The 17,924-nt window shown below is 35.0% G+C and overlaps 1 long non-coding RNA gene across 1 annotated transcript in view; it reads right to left on the bottom strand.

The window, feature by feature from the left end:
- The window catches only part of LOC140002407 (uncharacterized), a 121,408-nt gene that overhangs the window by 17,173 nt on the left and 86,311 nt on the right, over nucleotides 1-17,924 (bottom strand). The window contains exon 3 of the long non-coding RNA XR_011808865.1: nucleotides 4,165-4,248. This is a non-coding gene — a long non-coding RNA (uncharacterized lncRNA). The remainder of the gene's footprint in view (nucleotides 1-4,164; nucleotides 4,249-17,924) is intronic.

The following is a 17,924-nucleotide window of genomic DNA, read 5'->3' as shown; positions in this document are numbered from 1 at the left end:
TAAATTCAACAAGTAATTTTTTTTTCTGTAACTCTGTTATCATTACTTCCTCCCCCAATATGCCAGGCTTTCTGTCTGGTCCCTCTTGTGCTGAATGGCATCATACAAAGATTACAAGTGAGAGCACAGGAAATCTACATGCTCTCCCCAGCCTGATTTTTAACATGATTTTGTGAAACCCTGCTGTGCTTTCCTCAAGCTGCTGTTTCCACCTCTGTATTTACACAGGAAAAGAGCCTTGAAAGGACAGGGTGAAGGAAGTGTCTCATTTCTATGGCCAACATTGCTGCCTGGAAAGAGCATGCAGCATCTTCCCAGGAGAGTTTGTGATAATTCTGGTAATATTCTCCAAGCATGTTACCAGTCCTGGAAGGGCCATATGAGACAGACCACTGCTGCTCTCCATGAATTACATGTAGCTGCCTGACTTTGGCCTGAACCTCAGCAGAACAGATGAGCTCTTCATTGTCATAAATTCTTTCATTTAGTGCTATTTCTGTAACCTTCCCAGTTACTAAACAAGTAATTATTATCCTTTAAGTGATAGAGGAAAATAGCATATATGTATAAAACATTAAACTGCGTTACACGGTACATCAGAATTTAAATACACAGCCATTACTTTTCTGAATGAATCTGAACAATTTGCCATGGTCCATTATGCACCCAAGTAAATATCAGAGCAGAAATGGTGATCCTAATTCCCACCCAAAAATTTGAGCATTATGAAAATTATGCTCCTTAAATAATTGTTACTGCTGAGCCAGAAATCTGCATTTCCAAAAGACTTCTCTGATGACCAACACATTCCCTGGTAACAGAATGGCAGCTACCTCTGTCTACAGTCCTAGCTCTTAAAAAACCTTTCTTTCAGGAGTCAAATAAACACAAAACCACCCCTCAAGATCAAATTCATGAAGTATTTTCACGGACTAAACAGCAACATCTTTGTGTTTGCATTTTTTGTTGGATTGCACACAAAATGAGATACTCCTGTTCCAGGAAAGAGAGGAGAAAAAACTAATAATTATTATTACAAATAATTATAAATTCTTACAGAAAGTGATTACATGTATTTTTCAAGTTGGGGCAAAAAAAAACAAGGTATGAAAAAGTGCTTTCTGGTTCAGAACAGTTTAGTGCTAACTCAGTTTCTCTACATTGATTCCTCTTGCATTCACAATAGTGATTTAGTATTCATTTACATCTACAGCAGAATGATGAACTAAATTCTATGTGATATTAACCCAAGCCAAATACCTAGATTTTCATTACAGACACAGAAAATATTGATCTATTTTCCAGATGTGCTGTATTTCACGAAAACCCCTGCATACTTCAGTGTCCTTTTCACCAAACACTTAATAGCAAAATGAAATGTTATTATAGGATATTATCACTTCATTGCTTTTACAGAACATAAATACAGTAACTTTTATATTCTGAAAAGACATTGTGATAAATTCTAAGCCCATAAATGCATATTGGGTACATAAATCAAATATTATGTAATTTATATAAAACCACTTTAATTAAACTTGTCAAATGCATGACTAAAACATATTTTGTAATTAAGACTAGAGCATTTTCAAGAATTCAACTTCTTTAATTATCAGAAGCCAGACACAGCAAAGTGCTCCAAGGCAAAAATGATGCCTAACAGAGAAACTACTATTTATTTCCTCAAAACTACTCACATGTTTGAAGTTAAGCATGTGCTTAGGAGTTTTCCTGGGTCACAGACCAATTGCCCAACTATGCCATGATTCATCACGTTATGAAGGCAATTACTGCATGTTTAGCTTCATTAACTTAGAATCTGGGAATAATCAAGATTGTGTAGGAGATGTTTCTACACTAAGCACTACAGTAAGCCACTACACTAAGCACTTTCTCTTATTTATGCATGCTCACATAACCTAACAAGAAACAGTTTCTTCTAGGTTTGTAATGAATGTACCAATATTTATCATCAGGGAAACAAAACCGTGGGTCAGACTTCAAGTAGTAATACTCCACCTCAACGGTTACCTCATTTTATTGACAACACTGAAAGAGCCACATAATAAAAGATAATATACTTCTGAATCATTCAGCAGCTGGTTTTATTTCCAATATAATAAGAACATCAAAATTTGTGACAACTATTCCTCAGTCATAAGAGATTGTAGCCTACACATATAAAAATCATTATTTGTACATAAGACAAATGATAAAAAAATCCATCTGTCTCACTGTGAGTTAGATGATTTCCAAATTTATTTTACTTTCTAAAAAATGTCCTTAGATAACCTATATGTCTAAAGGAGGCACTTTTTCAGATTTTAAAATTACATCAGCTCTTTCAAGTCTGAATTAAATTTTAATTTCTTTCTTCCAAAAATACCTCAACAGTATGGGAATATGCTTTAAAAAAAAAAAAAAAAAAAAAAAAAAGCAATTAAGCAATTCCTAGAGAAGAATTAGATTTTTCCACAACTGTATAAAGTTCTCAAATATAGCAGGAAGCCTCTTCAAACAGTGGCATTACTACAGAATCTCTTGTTTGTTTATATCTACGCTTCATTCACTTGATAAATCATGACAAATCAAAATCTTTGACTTTGATTCCACTAATTGAAATTATGTTTCAGTACTGTTGTATAGGGAAAAAAAAATACACTTATTATTCAATCACCATACTATCTTTCTAAGTGAATAACCACCAACATTTTTTACCTCATATATATTCAGCAGCTGCAAATTACAACAATTTTTCAGCATTGGCAGTGGGACATTTGATCATAATCAATAACAGTAATGGCCTCTCAAGCAACATTAGAAAGACATGAACTTGCCTGATGTTAATGTTCCTATCACATTCAATTAACACTAAGTGCCACCACTTTTAGGTTCCCAGAACCAGAAGAAGGTCCAGAATAAGGTGCATAAACACAGGCTTGACAACTGTACTGTCAGTGTGATGAGTAAGAAAAGGTGGACATTTAAAGATGTGATTCACCTTCATCTGCACAGGGCATTGGAAGGGAAGGAGGCATTAAGTCAACTGATTGGAAGGTAAAAACACAAATTAGGTACACACGCAAGACTGCAACTAAGACCTAACTTTGTTTCCTGCATTTACGTGCCTCAGGCATGTCTTTGCAGTGAAAAGCCTACAGAGATGAGAGGATAAAGAGGTGCTGGCAAGCAGCAGTGGGCATGATCAAAATTATACAAAAGCACTGAAATAAATTGCCCAGGAAGTGCTGTTCTTGTCCCTGTCTCAAATGGGCTTATACTTTTTTTTGTTACCTGGGAAAATAAATAAATAAATAAATAAATAAATAAGAGCATTGTCCTGCACTCCTACTTAATCTAATATCCTGTTAGTCTGGCAGTCCTCTCAGAACAGTGGCTTGCTTTAAGGAAGTCTGCCATCCCCTTCCTGCCTCTCCTGGGCACTAGGAAATGTGGGTACTTGCTTCTGAGTGACTGCCCTCTCTAAGCATTACACTCCCACACAGAAGATGACCACAGCAAGACTGTGCACAGCCCCCTGGATGCTCACACTTAGGTAGAAACTTCTATTCCACCTCCAGATGCCTACATGGAGGGATTTTCTTAATCAGTTAAAAAGACAGCAGCATTCTTTTCCTTGCTCACCTATGCCAAATCAACAGAGGAAGAGTGAGCAAATTGAGCTGATAGCAAATTAAATATGTTTTGCTAGGTTATTCCACTGGCAAACAGTAGTGGACAAAACTGTTATTATTCCTAGTACTGTCATACAGAGTTGGAAACCAAAACCAATCTCATTAAGCATAAGCCACAGCTGTTTCCCACAAAGTGAATGTTCACTTTTAACAGCCCTGGATGCACTTGTCACACCAAGAGGAATGAAAAGCCACAGAAAGAAGACAGCTGCAAATTAGCTATCCTCTCAGCACATGCATGCCTACATCAGCCCCCAATCTCAGCCCATTTTTCCTAAAAACCACTTTTTCTTTCCTGCCAGAGTTACAGTCATCTAATGTGATGCTGCGATGTTTCCCAGCAACGTTGTTTTAAGACACTATAGCTTGCCCAAGATGAGCCTGCATAAGTTTACTGATGAAGTACTTAGAAAAACTGTGATGTGAAAAACAGCAAAACTCAATGCTGAATAGTGACAAGGTCACTTACCTCTTACACATTTCCCAAACCAGAATTTCTCAGCTCAGTCACTCTTTAGCGATGTTCAGTGTGTTCAGCAACTGCACACAGCTTCTGAAAAACAACACTATTGTCAGTTTGTCTTTCTTGAAACTGTCCTTTCAGGAGCTGTCAAACACTTCCTCAGACTACTTATGCGTCAACATTAGCTTTTCCTTACTTAATCCCTACAGTACCTGCAATCAACCTGACCTGTGAAACTTTAGGCATGCTCTCTTATCTTCCAGGTACCTTTGAGTAATGGGTTGAGGAGCTGGGTCCTTCTTACAGCTTTCCACTAGCCTAATGTTTAATTTCATTAATTGTCTGAGGAATACACCAATGACAGAGGTGTACCCTGAAATTACATAATGTAAAACTAGATGAAAGTAAAAATATTTACTTTCAGCATCCAGAATAGACTGCATAGTTAAAAATGCTTTATAAAAGAAGTAAGCGAAGAAGCAAATGAAAAATCAGGGTTAGTTCATTTGCACCAAGAAATCACTGCCTGATTCAGTTGTTTGTTCTTTTTTTTTTTTTTTTTTTTCCCTGCAACCCATAACCCAGAACTGTGACTTCCTGCATTTCATACACCTCCCATTTGTGCCACAAAGGAAACCCCTTCCTGATCTCCTGAACAAGATTTTATACCCTTTAGGAAGGATTCTCCAGAAATCCCGAGAGGATTCAGCCTCCCTCTGTGTACTTTCCTCAAACACACCCATGAAAACAGTCAGACTTCCCTGCTCTCTCCCACCCTTCCTTGAAGATGCAGTAGTTAAATTAGCTGCTCCATTCACCTACACTTTATATGAATTTATGCCTGCATACATTAAGAAACTATTTTGGTATAAATATCTACAAGGGGTTTCTATTACTATGTCACTACAGATTACTGGCGATTAAGATCAGACACAATAACAATATCAATCACTTTGAATGGTCTTGGGTCTGGGTGGATTGACCTGTGAAATATATCTTCAAGGAATACTTTAAAAATGGCACAATATCAAACAAAACATGGAGCTCAAACATTTAATGTCCTTTGCTTTCACAGTGCAATATGATCCCTCTGCTTCTCAGGATAAAATGAAGTATAAAGTAGCACACTACTGTGCTTTTAATAGAGAGCTAAAAACACTAGTAAAAATGCTTATTTGTGACATGATACCATAGCAAAAGCTCAACTCTGCAAAATAAAATAAAATCACATGGGAAATTTATGTGGAGATTTATGCTCTGCAATAACAGAAGTATGTTCTGCAGGAAAACGAGAAAGGGAAAAGCAGAGTACTGTAACAGACGACTTAGTGCACATGCAGACAAACTCACCCAATTCTATTTGAAAAAAAAAGAAAAAAAAAAAAAAACAACTTGAAAATTTGACCTTGTGTAGCCATGAGAGATTAGTAGAAACTATAATATTCATTGGCACTTCATCTCAGAAATATTCTTCTTCCTCAGTTGGTACCAAACCCGTAAGTCTATACAGTGTTCACATGCTTGGTCTATTATGCTAAAAAGAAGTAAACAACTTGAAGTGTTCTGAAGGAGAAGTAAATCTGATTTTTCTGAGTAATTGGATATCAGTTTTCTTCCAGGAATAGCACTGTTTATTCAAGTTTCTTGGCTAAATTCCAGCATTCAGTAATGGTGATGTTCTCATTTATACCTTTGGCATTCTTTTGTAACGCTTCTGTAATGACTAAGATAGTCAGTCCTACCGCTGATTGAGAAATGCCAGCATCTTGCTACCTGAAAACCTTCTTTATCTACTATATGTACTATGTAGAGAAAATAATTAGACTCTGTAAAATTGTTACAAAGAGCAATTAGTCAATGCAGCATTTCTGAAAGGTCCATCGATCTACCTCAGACCCACTGTCCTTCATTCCTTCTCCAAGATACTCTGCCCTTCAAACTACTTTTCTGTGGCAGAGTAAGTCTACAACAATGGAAGCTAAGGGAAGAAATAGGGATGACTTCAAGCTATACAGGACAAAAATAATAAATAAATAAATAAATAAATAAATCCAAACATATAAGTTTCCAGGGAATAAGAAAGAATCATTTGCATTCAAATCTTATCATCATTCTGGAGAAAACTTAGCTTGTTAAAGAATTAAAGCAGTGTATTTCATGCACTTCCTTTATTGATTTTATTTATTTAATTTAAAAAGAAAACAGGAGGAGCTATGAAGACCTTGATTTTATTTTAGCTGTGCCACTGGCTTGTCAAACGTGGGCAAGTCCCTCCAGTCTCAGTTACACTGAAGTAAACCTAGAACAGCTCACTATTGGAGATTTGTTTCAGGATAAAATTAGATCCACTGGTTTCATAATCAGCATTTTAAACAGTCCATCTTGCATCTGTAAGAAATCTTAGAACCACAGAATGGCTGTAGTCAGAGGGGACCTCTGGAGGTCATCTGGTCCAATCCAGATAAGCAAGGGCACCTACAGCGAGCTGCTCAGCACCACGTCCAGGCAGAAAATCTCTGTGGAGATTTTCAATATCTCTCCACAACTGCTCATGGCAACTTGTGCTAGTGCCCCACACAGTTAAAAAGTGTTTCGTGATGTTCAAATGAAGCATCCTGTGTTTCAGTTTGTGCCCACTGCCTACTGTCCTGTCACTGGACATCTGTGAAAACAGCCTGACTCTGTGTCCTCTTTGCACTCTCTCTTTAGGTATTTGCATACAAAATTCTCCCTGAACCTTCTCTTTTCTAAGCTGAGCAGTCCCAGCTCACTCGGCCTCTCCTTATAGGAGAGATGCTCCAGTCCCTTCATCATCATCATTATCATGGCCTATTACTTGCCTCTACAACACATCCATGTCTCTCTTGTCCTAGGGAACAACTCGGCACAGCACTTAACCCCAAAGCATCCCCAGCATCAAATGACAAAGAGGCCAAAATCATCTAAAATTACAAAAAGGATTTTATTTTAAAAATTAGCAGTAAACCACTGCAATTATTATCTACAACACAATGGGAACATTTATACATGCATAGTTTTAACCATTGTCAGATAAATGCTTTTTAAATGCAGGTGCCTCAAATGTTATTTTCATGGTTATTTTATATTGTGTCAGATATTAAACATATGTCTTAAATCAACTTCTGACTGAAAATCTATTGTTAAAATAATCAATAATATCTACAGTACTCTACACGCCAGTTAAACTTGCATAGCAGTATAGTTAAGCTCCTTCTGATTCTAAATGATAAGAGTCTACCTAGGGCAGCTTGACACTGACAGAGTATAAATACCCAGTCCAGAAGTAATCTACTCACTCAATTTGACAGCTGTTTGCAGGTGATGTCATTCAAGCAATTAAAAGAAAAACAAAATAAAGAAATGTTCACAAAATTACGTTGACAGATGGCTGTGTGATAAGGATAAACAATTAAAAAAAAAATTTAGAAGGGGAAAAAATATCCTACTGAGCTACTGAAAAATATATATATATTGCTAAAATTAGGGTTTATATTGAGTTTATCTAGTCACTTTACAAAAAAGTGTTCTGCTAATACTTACATGGTGAATGTGAACTGTACTCAAGATTATCCTTGTATTAACTACAGTTGACAGGACCTCATCATCCACAGAAATTAATATAAAATAATTATTTGAATATACTAAAATAAAAACTTAAATCATGAACTAAAAAAATTTAGAGCATGAATTTCAGTATATGCAAAATATCTTCACCATAACTTCCTATGAAATATATGGATGGTACAGAAGCACGACTTGTAATAGATACCCTTCTGTAAAATGTGACAACCTGGATATCCTATTTCATTTGATTTATTAATCTCTTAGAGTTACTATTAATGCTGAAATGAAATAATTTGGGTTATTATTACTATATGTCAATCTGCTACCTTATACCTGCAGCAACTTGACTCATCGTCATATAAGTTCCATTACATTAGAAATCTATTAGCAAGAATTGACTGAAGAAAAAGTAGCTCAATTTATATCAAACAACATAAATTATTTTAAAATACATTGAAAAGATGACACCACCTTGAAGACTAGTGTTATCTTCCTTCATCTGTCACTGTTAATTACAGTGAATAAACTGTAGCCAAGCAATGCTACTGTCTTTATTTATGTTTATATTTATGTTGCTGCTATGTGCTATGTATTTTAACATTTTCTCATCAGAAGATGTATTTGCAGTTGCTAGGAAAGCCATAAACTATCGTCTCCTGACTTCTTATGTTTATACCACGTTGTTTTTTTCTCCACCCTCCAGTTTAGCAGAAAAAACATCATGTCTTCTTAAAAGGTAACTATTCTGATTTTCAAGTCCCCAAGTGCTGGCATCTGCTAATCTTTTCAAAAACTTCATTGGTTATATGCTAGGAAAAAAAATAAACTTGCTTAAGTTGTAGTCTTTACTATTCTGGGGCCTTTACATGAAAGGCTGAAACCCTAAACCTACCAGTTATACTTTCCAATATGAGCTAATAAAACATAGCAGCTACTGTAATGATAAATACTTTCAAATAAAAACAGATTGACTTGAAAGACATTGTAGAGAGCTTGGTGTGGGTATTGTAAATATGAAGAAAGGAATATCCTTATATTTGTCAACTTTGTCATAGTACAGTTTTGCAAAGATCGCTTTCTCAGGAAATAAAATTATGCATTCTGCTTTATTGTAAATATGGGGAGTGTAAAAAAAATATATAATCAGACATGCTTTTAATGAGATTTCAGATCTTCCGTGAAGGAAATTAACCCTATTTCAAAGTTATGAATGAAGAATTTAATTTAGAAAAGGGGGAATGGACTTGCACAAAACAAAGAGGTACCTAGAACTCTTGCCCATGCATTCTCAAAAGACCGGTCTTCCATGGGATTCAAAAAAGCTGCACTGTTCCCAGATCATAAAAAGCAAATATCCCTCTGTATCAAACAGCAAACTTATACAAACTAAGAAAAAAGCATTTGAAACACGACATGATTTCAACTACTGCTACTTTTAAGTCAAGAGTAAGATTTTAGATGTCTTCTGCCATCCAAAATGAACAATGATACCAAAGTCTATTAAATTTAATCAAGCATGTCTGAAAATGTTAAAAGTTTTGGAGGGTTTTCAGTTTGCTTTCACACACTTATTGCCCGTAAAGACAAAATAGGTCAATTTTAACATTTAATGAAACAACCTCAGATTTTTAAACATGAAATATTAAGATTTTAGTTAGACCTGGTTTTATGGAACTCACTCCAGCAAAAATATTAGGATACATTTTATAACTCATGTAGTAACTACTGATTAGGAATCATACTTCTTTTGAGGATAAAATTAGTTGCTCACTACCACATGCTGGTCTCTTTAGCTTACATAAATAATTAAACAAATGTAATAGAAAGGTTGTAAAATTAAAAATACATACCATCATTTTTCACAAAATCCCTGGCACTGTACCATTCCAACAATTTTATATTTCTAAGGTGAGACTTTGATTTTCAATACTGTGTTAGTTATTCTATAGAACTAAATTAACCTAAAATTTCTCCATTGTAATTCTGTATGAGAAACAATGTATTATAAACTCTCCGTAGAATTACTGTAAATCCTTTTAACGGGCCCATCTGAAGAGAACAAAGGCTAAAAATGTCACCTACTTTAGGAAGGATGATGTTGCTAGATGTACGAGGTTGGGCAAGCTGTCAGAATAAGATAAATGGAGCTCAGTTGTACCATTAACCTGTGACATTTTTGACAGTGCAAGGCTATGCACTGTGAGAAAAGCAGAATATGTATCTTTTGACTTCTTCCCCCTCAGTTAGTAATAGAACGAAGAAAAAAGATAGAATGGTGTAACGTAAGAAGAAAATGACAAAAACCTTCTTTCTGCACCCCTCAAAAACATAAGAATTCAAATGAAGAGAGCTATGCTTTAACTCTACAGAACTATTCCATTATAGGATACAAAAGTTAAAATACACAAAGTAAACACTGTATTTGAAGTTAGACCACCATAATAATTTTTCATAAATCTTGACATTTTAGGAACTACAAATTATAACCTCCATACTGACAATTTGATTTACACTTCTGTCAAGCAAAGTTTAAGTAACTAGAAAGAGAAACAGGAATGAATCATTATAAAATGACAATCACTATACTTAAGACAACATAGTCAATCATTATATTAGCAATTTTAGGTTTCATTTTTAGCATTATACATTGCAACAGTTCTTCCTTAAGAATAAGTAATGTCTTGCTTAAAATTAAAAAAACAAACAAACAAACAAAAACCTTATTTCGAAATAATTCAACCTAATTCCTATACTGTAAAAGCAATGTGTTCCTATTTTCCTATTTTACAAGTAAAAACACACTAAAAGGCAAGGGAATACATCATGTAAAACATTTTAGATGGCGATGATTTGAAACCTATTTCAGCATTCTAGTGAATTCAAAGTTTTATTTAACAGTAGTGTTTTTCCAATGAAAGAGAATTGAATTGTACTTGTTTGTCTAGGTATCTTTTGAGGTATGGGTGAATGCCTTATGGTAAATACAAAATTGTCACAGGTTTCTATGTATTTGAGTGATTTTTATTTTTTTTTTTCTTTTAAATTTCTGGAAACATTTGCTTTATTTCATTACCTCAACTAAAAAAGGCAAGATAATTTTCTTTTCATGCAGCTTTACATAGGACAAAGCACTGAAGGCTACAGTATCTATAAGGATTACAAATTTTTACTGATTTCTTTGGATAGACTTTATAGAAATAAAAAGATCTATTGCAGTTACACAATAAACACCATCACTGCTATCATCAGTGGTAGATCCTGGATCCAGTTCCATTAGGGTGAACACAGGTCAAGTGTTCTTCACTTCTCGTTAATAATCTTATCAGGTTTTCCATCTTTAATGCATGATGGCATTTAATGCATGATGGCAAAAACATAGGAGTTTGTGACATCTCCCCTAACCTCTCTAAAAAATCCTATCCTGAGAGTAAGCACCTTCTGTATCAGCACAAAATGACTGCAGTTAGGAATTTACATTTATTCCCATTTTGATTTCCAATACAACTAAGTCCAGTAAGACTAACAATATTCAAAAGAGCCAAAAGCATAGCTCAGAGCTGGTAATACTGCATTATATTTTCTCAAACTCCTTGAAAATTCTAAACCCATGGAATATTATTATTGCTGCTAGCAATAAAATAGCAAAAAATATGTTCTACCATAAATAGTATCTTATGAAAGGGAAATCTAAGGATTCAGTGGCTCAGTTACAGTGATTTGAGGTACTGGGATGTAAGGTAGCAAACCAAGTCACCTCAGTTCAGTGAACAGAGAAATCCAAAGATTGAAAATGTTTGGTGGTGTAACTAGAGTGACATTTTGCAGGGATAGAGGCTGGATAAACTCATTATTTGAACTACTAACCCTTTGAAAAACTTGGGTTCTCTGGTCACTCTCAAACAGATTGATTTGCTGGGAGAACTACAACATCTGTGGAGAAACAGAGGGTCAAAAACTGCCGTGTGTCCAGCACAATTTCAAAATGTAAGGTTGACATTTTCTATTTATCCCAGGAAGGCTATATTGTCATCAATCAGATGGATAACACAATTTTCATGAAGGCCACATCATCCAGCTGAAGCACAAGTCAAGAGCTCAGAAGACCTCCATATAAGTTCATGGAATGGAGACCTGAGAGAAGGGGAGAGGCTCTTGTGTCATTGATAGCAGTACCACCAGCATGGAAGGGGAATTTCCCCTGCCCTCTACCCTTGTCCAAGCAGGAGTGTGTAGCTACGTTTGGAGTACAAAGCTGGTGCTCTGAAAAACCATTGTGCTTGTATACTTGGAAGTTTTGAAGACCACTTAAATAATCCTGGGACTTTTGACATCAACCTTCCCTCTCTAAGCAGAAATAATCTCTCAGCACAAGTTTGCTGGGCAGAGTCTGAGCTCAAGTAGACAGCTGCACGTGCACATCAGCAGTGCAATGGGCATACAGGCAAATACTCAAATGAAAATCCACACATTTCACTGAAGGACGGTGAAAAGCATGAATGTGTGAAAACAAACATACTAATGACAGAACGTCACTCGAGCAAGCAATCAAGATTTTCACAGCAAAACTACTTTCCTTAAGTGTATGAGTCTGTGACTACATTCTGTGTCTCAAAAATACTAATGTGTAACAGCATAAAGTGCTCAAAGTGCTTTACCAAAATCATTAATTCAACCTTACACCTTCAAAACTGTCATAGCTCTTGTGGAGTAAATCTTGAGGCTGTCTGGCACTGAAATGCATGTAATCAGACTTCTTTCATTTAACATTAGTACTACTTTTGCACAGTTTTGATACTGAAATATCTTTTACAGCAGAAAGATCTAAAAATTAAAGGAAAGGAGCTGTGACTAAGAAATTTCTGAACCCTAATCCAGCCCACAAAATATCCTATTTCATAGATATTTTGGAATATCTTCCCTTTCTCTAAATGGATTCTTAGCAGAAGCAAACATACAAACAATCAAAAAAAAAAAAAAAAAACTGTCCATAAAATGTACCACACCATTGGCTAGGTATTTTCTTTCCCACAGGCAGAACATTCTATATTTCCTTCTTGGAAATGGAAACATCCAGAATATTTTATTTCAGGAATCACATATTATCTATGCGTTAAGATAATGAACACTTGAGCTGTGTTTCAACCCCCAAAAAAGAGATGGATCCTTTTCCCAGGTGAGCACCTTGCAAAAACCTGTTTTGACTGTAAGGATGACTTTTTCCACGACTAATCCTGACAGACAGAACAGAACAAAACAGAGCTCATCTAGATTTACTTACAGGATGAACTACATTATCTTGTCTAGAAACTGGCTGCCTAATAAAATTATCCAAAACTGAAAGTGAAACTGTATTAAAATGACAGCTGTTTTTAAACCCAATAATTAAAAATAGTAGTTAAATTAAACAGGAGTAAGAATGTCCCCAACACCTTGTTGTAAAATATAGAGTTGACATTTTCACAAGCAACCATCAGATATTAACAAGAAAGATGTTTTCTTTTTAATTGAGAATTTCAGCAGATAGCACCCTCGATGTCTCTCTAAGGCAGTAGTTAGTGCGTTTTTTTGTACATTATATATATATTTTTTTTTTGCTTTCATCTCTGTGAAAATGAGAAAATGAGAATTCTTTTTTTTTTTTTTTTTAAAAATGTGCTTGGATTGGCAGACCACAAAAGAAGCTTTTATCCCTCTCAACTGCAGAAAAGCCACAAGCCTCTGAAACAAAAGCCACATTCGCTTTCTTACTTCAGAAACATAATTTAGGGTACTACTATACTACTACACACAGAGCAGTAAGACTGGCAAAGACTTAATGGGCAGCCGCTTGTAGAATTATCACTGTTAACAGAAAACAAAATCACATGGACTACGTAGAAGGAAGAGGAAGACCTATGACTTAAAATGATCTACACATTTTATGAAAAGAGAGCATGGCAAAATAAACAAAAGTCTTTTTGCACTAGAAGCTTGAGAAATGGAAGAGTCCTTTTCTGGGTCAAATCATGGTTTTAAATTTGTTTTAGCATCAGATCATTGACTTTCTGGTAGAAAATACAGGAATTTGAAAAGTATTTTTTTTGAGCAGAAGTGTGGAGGAGAATAAATCCAACAGTACCTTCTTAGGAATATGTCTGTGCTGATTTCTCTCTCAAATTAATCTAACAACTTTTTTTTGGATGTTTCAAATTACTGGTGTGAAAATTATGATATACAGACATGTCTCTTCAGAGAGGGGCTAAGCAGCATAAACTGCAAACAAACATTTTCATGTGAATATGCTCTGTAATAAAGATGAATGCAATATGGAACAATACAAAAATATGATGAGGACACTGGCACAGACTTCAGTGAAAGAGCTGATACATCTCATGAACTTTTTGAAAAGGTCCTATTACCATGAACTGGAACTAGAGCTATCTGAAAATTCAATGCATTTAAAGTATTCCACATGACGCCACTTTTCTACAAACTAACACTGAGATCTACATTCCATCTGTATCTTATTTAATATTCGCCCGGAAACAGTAAACATAAAGGGAAAATACTGTATAAATGCTATCACTCACTCTGTTTTACTCCTTACAGGCGTGATTTTTACCCAACGTGTGCCTTACATTTCCCTTCTGAGGAAAGAGTTTAAGGCATTCTTGTTATTTTCCATTTCATTATCCCTCTGACTACATGACCTTTTATATTTTGGGATATAACTGATCATGGGAAAAGTCAGCAGACTAATATTGCAAACAAATGAAAGTCAGCTTTCAAAAGATTACATAGCCTTCAACCAGACATCCTAAAATGAAAAACAAAAGCAATAGATATTTTCCTGAAACCTTTGTATATAATGAAGTGTTGTGCCAAAGAGGTAAGAGTCTGTGTCTTTCAAGTCTTTCAATCTGCCAGTCAATTGCCTTTTTTCTTCTACATTTTCTCCTATATTTTAATAGGGGTGGAAAAAATATTTGTCAGGGAATGTCACGGATATTGAATGCTCCTCTCCTTTATCCTTTTATTTCATGGTTCACTGTCATCAAAATGTGGAAGCTGACATGGTACTGAGAAGTTACAGACTCTTCTTTAACAGAAATTCACCAGATGAGACACAAACCTCGCCTTCACTTATAGATTCTTCTCTGGCTTTGGTCAGATATAACCAATGGAATGTGTCCACTTCTTCCAACCTCAAAAATTAAAAATGATAAGTACTGAAAGTGACTTGGTTTTATCTTCTAGTACAAAACATGGACTTGTACCAAAAGCAAACCACTGCCATCCACTTTTAAGGCACAGGGTATTATTTACAAAAGAATAGAATAACTTCTTGAAAAGTATTACAAGGGGAAAAAAAAATCTCCTTATTTATCAAGTTTTTTTAGATTGTAGAATTCTCAATTATTTTCAAGTCACAATCTCAGGAGAAGAAGGAAAATATAAAGAAGTGAGGATCTGCATGCATATGAAAATACTGTATCTGCTTTCATTACCTTACTCCAACAGAATCACAGATGTTAAGAGCAAACTCATGCATTTTCCTAGGTGGCTTTTACGGTTATTTATTTCAGTTTCTAGTAAGTTCAGACTATCTATCCCATAGATAACAGAAGTGACAACAAACACAACCAACTATAAATATGGAGCAAAGTTAACAAAATAGTCGTTTTCTTCATTTAAAAAGAAAATATGTATATACATATATATTGAATATGTGTCTCTAGATGGAAAGTCTGCATATTACTCGAACCATAACTTTAACGCTCAAGGAGCTCTTATCTAATTAACATGAGTTTTCAAGCAAAAACAGATGGAGAAATTCAGACCATTTATCTCCTACAAAATGAATACTTAGAAGTAGCTTCAGTTGTGCAGACCCAGTGACGATCCTTCCACAAAGGGACTGCATTGGCCTCAGCTACAATTTACTTGTACAAAATAAATAAATAAATAAATAAATAGAATCATCTTTTGGAGTAGCCATCCTGTCCAAATTAAGATTTGATCAGGCACCTGCTTAAACTCCATATAAATCATTTTAAAACAAACATCAGATACAAGCTGATCCAACAGCTTCATAATATTACTGAAGAACAACCAAACTATATTAAAATTTCACTCACTAAGTGACCAAGCTACTATCTAAATGTAAGAATAGGACTGATTGTCTTCACGCAGACAGCTTGCTGCTAGTGGAAAAACAAACACTCAGAGTGGATGCTTGTAAAATTCAAATTTAAGTATGTGAGTAGCATGGACTGTTAAAATCTTTTGTTCCCTTTAAGGAAAGCAAACAAGTTGACATAATCAGGAAAATTCAAAAATAACATCAGGAGGTTAATGACTACAGTCTAAGAAGAATAAATAATGAAGCATATTTGCTGAACTTTTCCTCCTTAAAAGCTCATCTAATAATTGACTATTTATTCGCTTTGATCAAACCTCTTCTGTAAGCCAGATATACACTGTGGAGTTTTGCCTCTCCAAACTTTGAAGCTAAGGGTTTCTGGAGTCAGTCAAGGTCTGAGATACAAATGGATGTTGATTACTGTAGAGCATTATGTTCAAAATCTTCTTTATAGGGATGTGTCATATATAAAGCCAGAATTTTATCATTAGTATAGTAATCTAATCTATCAACAGTATTTAAATTTTGAGTCTGATTAAAGCATTGTTATTACTACAGATGAAATTATTATTAAGGAAAGAGAAAAAAATACTTCTATGCAAAGTAATAATAATAATAACAATAATAATAGTACAGTTTAAATTATTACACTCTGAACTCTTGATTACTTTTCCTGACAGTATGCATACCCTTCCTAGGGGGCCTGCAGCAAGTGGTGTCGTTCTGATGTTAGTGATAAGTGTGCTACAATGTCCTGTCATCAACCTGTTGATGGCTTCTTCCTCTGCCTAGAACCTATTTGGGGTCATTGTTATATACTTGCTAACACAGTTTTACATCCTGTCTTGCTCTTCACTGATCTGCAGTTCCTCGTTATGTCTGAATTTATATATATGGTGGCTTTTACATATGTGAGATAATGTTTGTTCTCTTTGTTAGCCCTAAAATCTCAACACTACATCATGTTAGGTAACAAATACCTTATTCTACATAGAACAATTGCTTGTTGCAGCTATCTGTAAGAAACTATTGTTGCAATGTACATAGATTTTTGAAAAACTAGAACAAATCAGCCAGGTTGATCAGAGAAATTGCTGCAACAGCTAAACCAAGGACAGCAAAGCTGCAAGGAGGTGGAAAAAAGTTCATAGAGAGAAAGTCTGACAAGCCTCAGTCCTTAGACCTAGCAAACTTGATGCAAAGCCTACAGCCAGTGGCTAGCAGTTGCTGGAGGGTATTACTACATCTTCTGGGGGCTAAGCTGGCAGCAGGTTCAGATGGCAACTGAACTAGCCAAGGCATAAGCAAAGCTAGAGAGCTCATTGGAGAGCATCTGTGCTAAAAACTGTGCCAAAAAGACATTGAAACAACTGGTGCTTAATGGTAAGTACAAGCTCATATATATATATTTTTATGATTATTATTATTATTATTATTTATTTTTTTGTAAGTGAAGGGCTTCATTAAGATATTTTCTTTTACCCGGAATGAACTATGAGGCTTAAAGCAACTAAGCAGTCCTAGAAGTCAGTGATGAATGGATACCAGAAATTTAGTAAGAGAGCATTTACTGTTAAGGACCCTTTCATGATATACCTCTGTTTTAAGAATAGGAACCAAGAGTAGGAACCAAATAGAACACAAATTATAGCCTGCATTATTTAAATTAAAAAAAAAAAAAAAAAAAAAAAAAAAAACAGTCCAGCATAACTGGATGTCAGATTAACATAGAGATGAATGGGATGCAACGTATGCAACAAAGCAAAAGCTACAAAGATGGTAGGTAGGGTTAACAATGCACAATTTCATTACATTCTAAAACATTCACATAGTAAGTTTCTACAGAATTTAAAATTCTAGCTCAAAAGAGCTGGAGGACATGCTAAGAAATGACCTCATTTACAGACAAAAAAAATAATTTCTGATTAGAGATGAATAATGATTTTTGTGCTTAAATCTTTCATTAAGCATTTACATAATTGTCAGCAGATCACTTTATTTGGATTTGGAGTTTATCTATCTGTATAAAAACCACTCTCTTTGTTAGTGCTAGACCTGC

The sequence above is a fragment of the Anas platyrhynchos genome, chromosome 4, assembly GCF_047663525.1.
Source record: "Anas platyrhynchos isolate ZD024472 breed Pekin duck chromosome 4, IASCAAS_PekinDuck_T2T, whole genome shotgun sequence".
NCBI lineage: Eukaryota > Metazoa > Chordata > Aves > Anseriformes > Anatidae > Anas > Anas platyrhynchos.
Note: the sequence above shows the minus strand (reverse complement) of the source record. Positions and strands in the feature narration are given on the sequence as shown.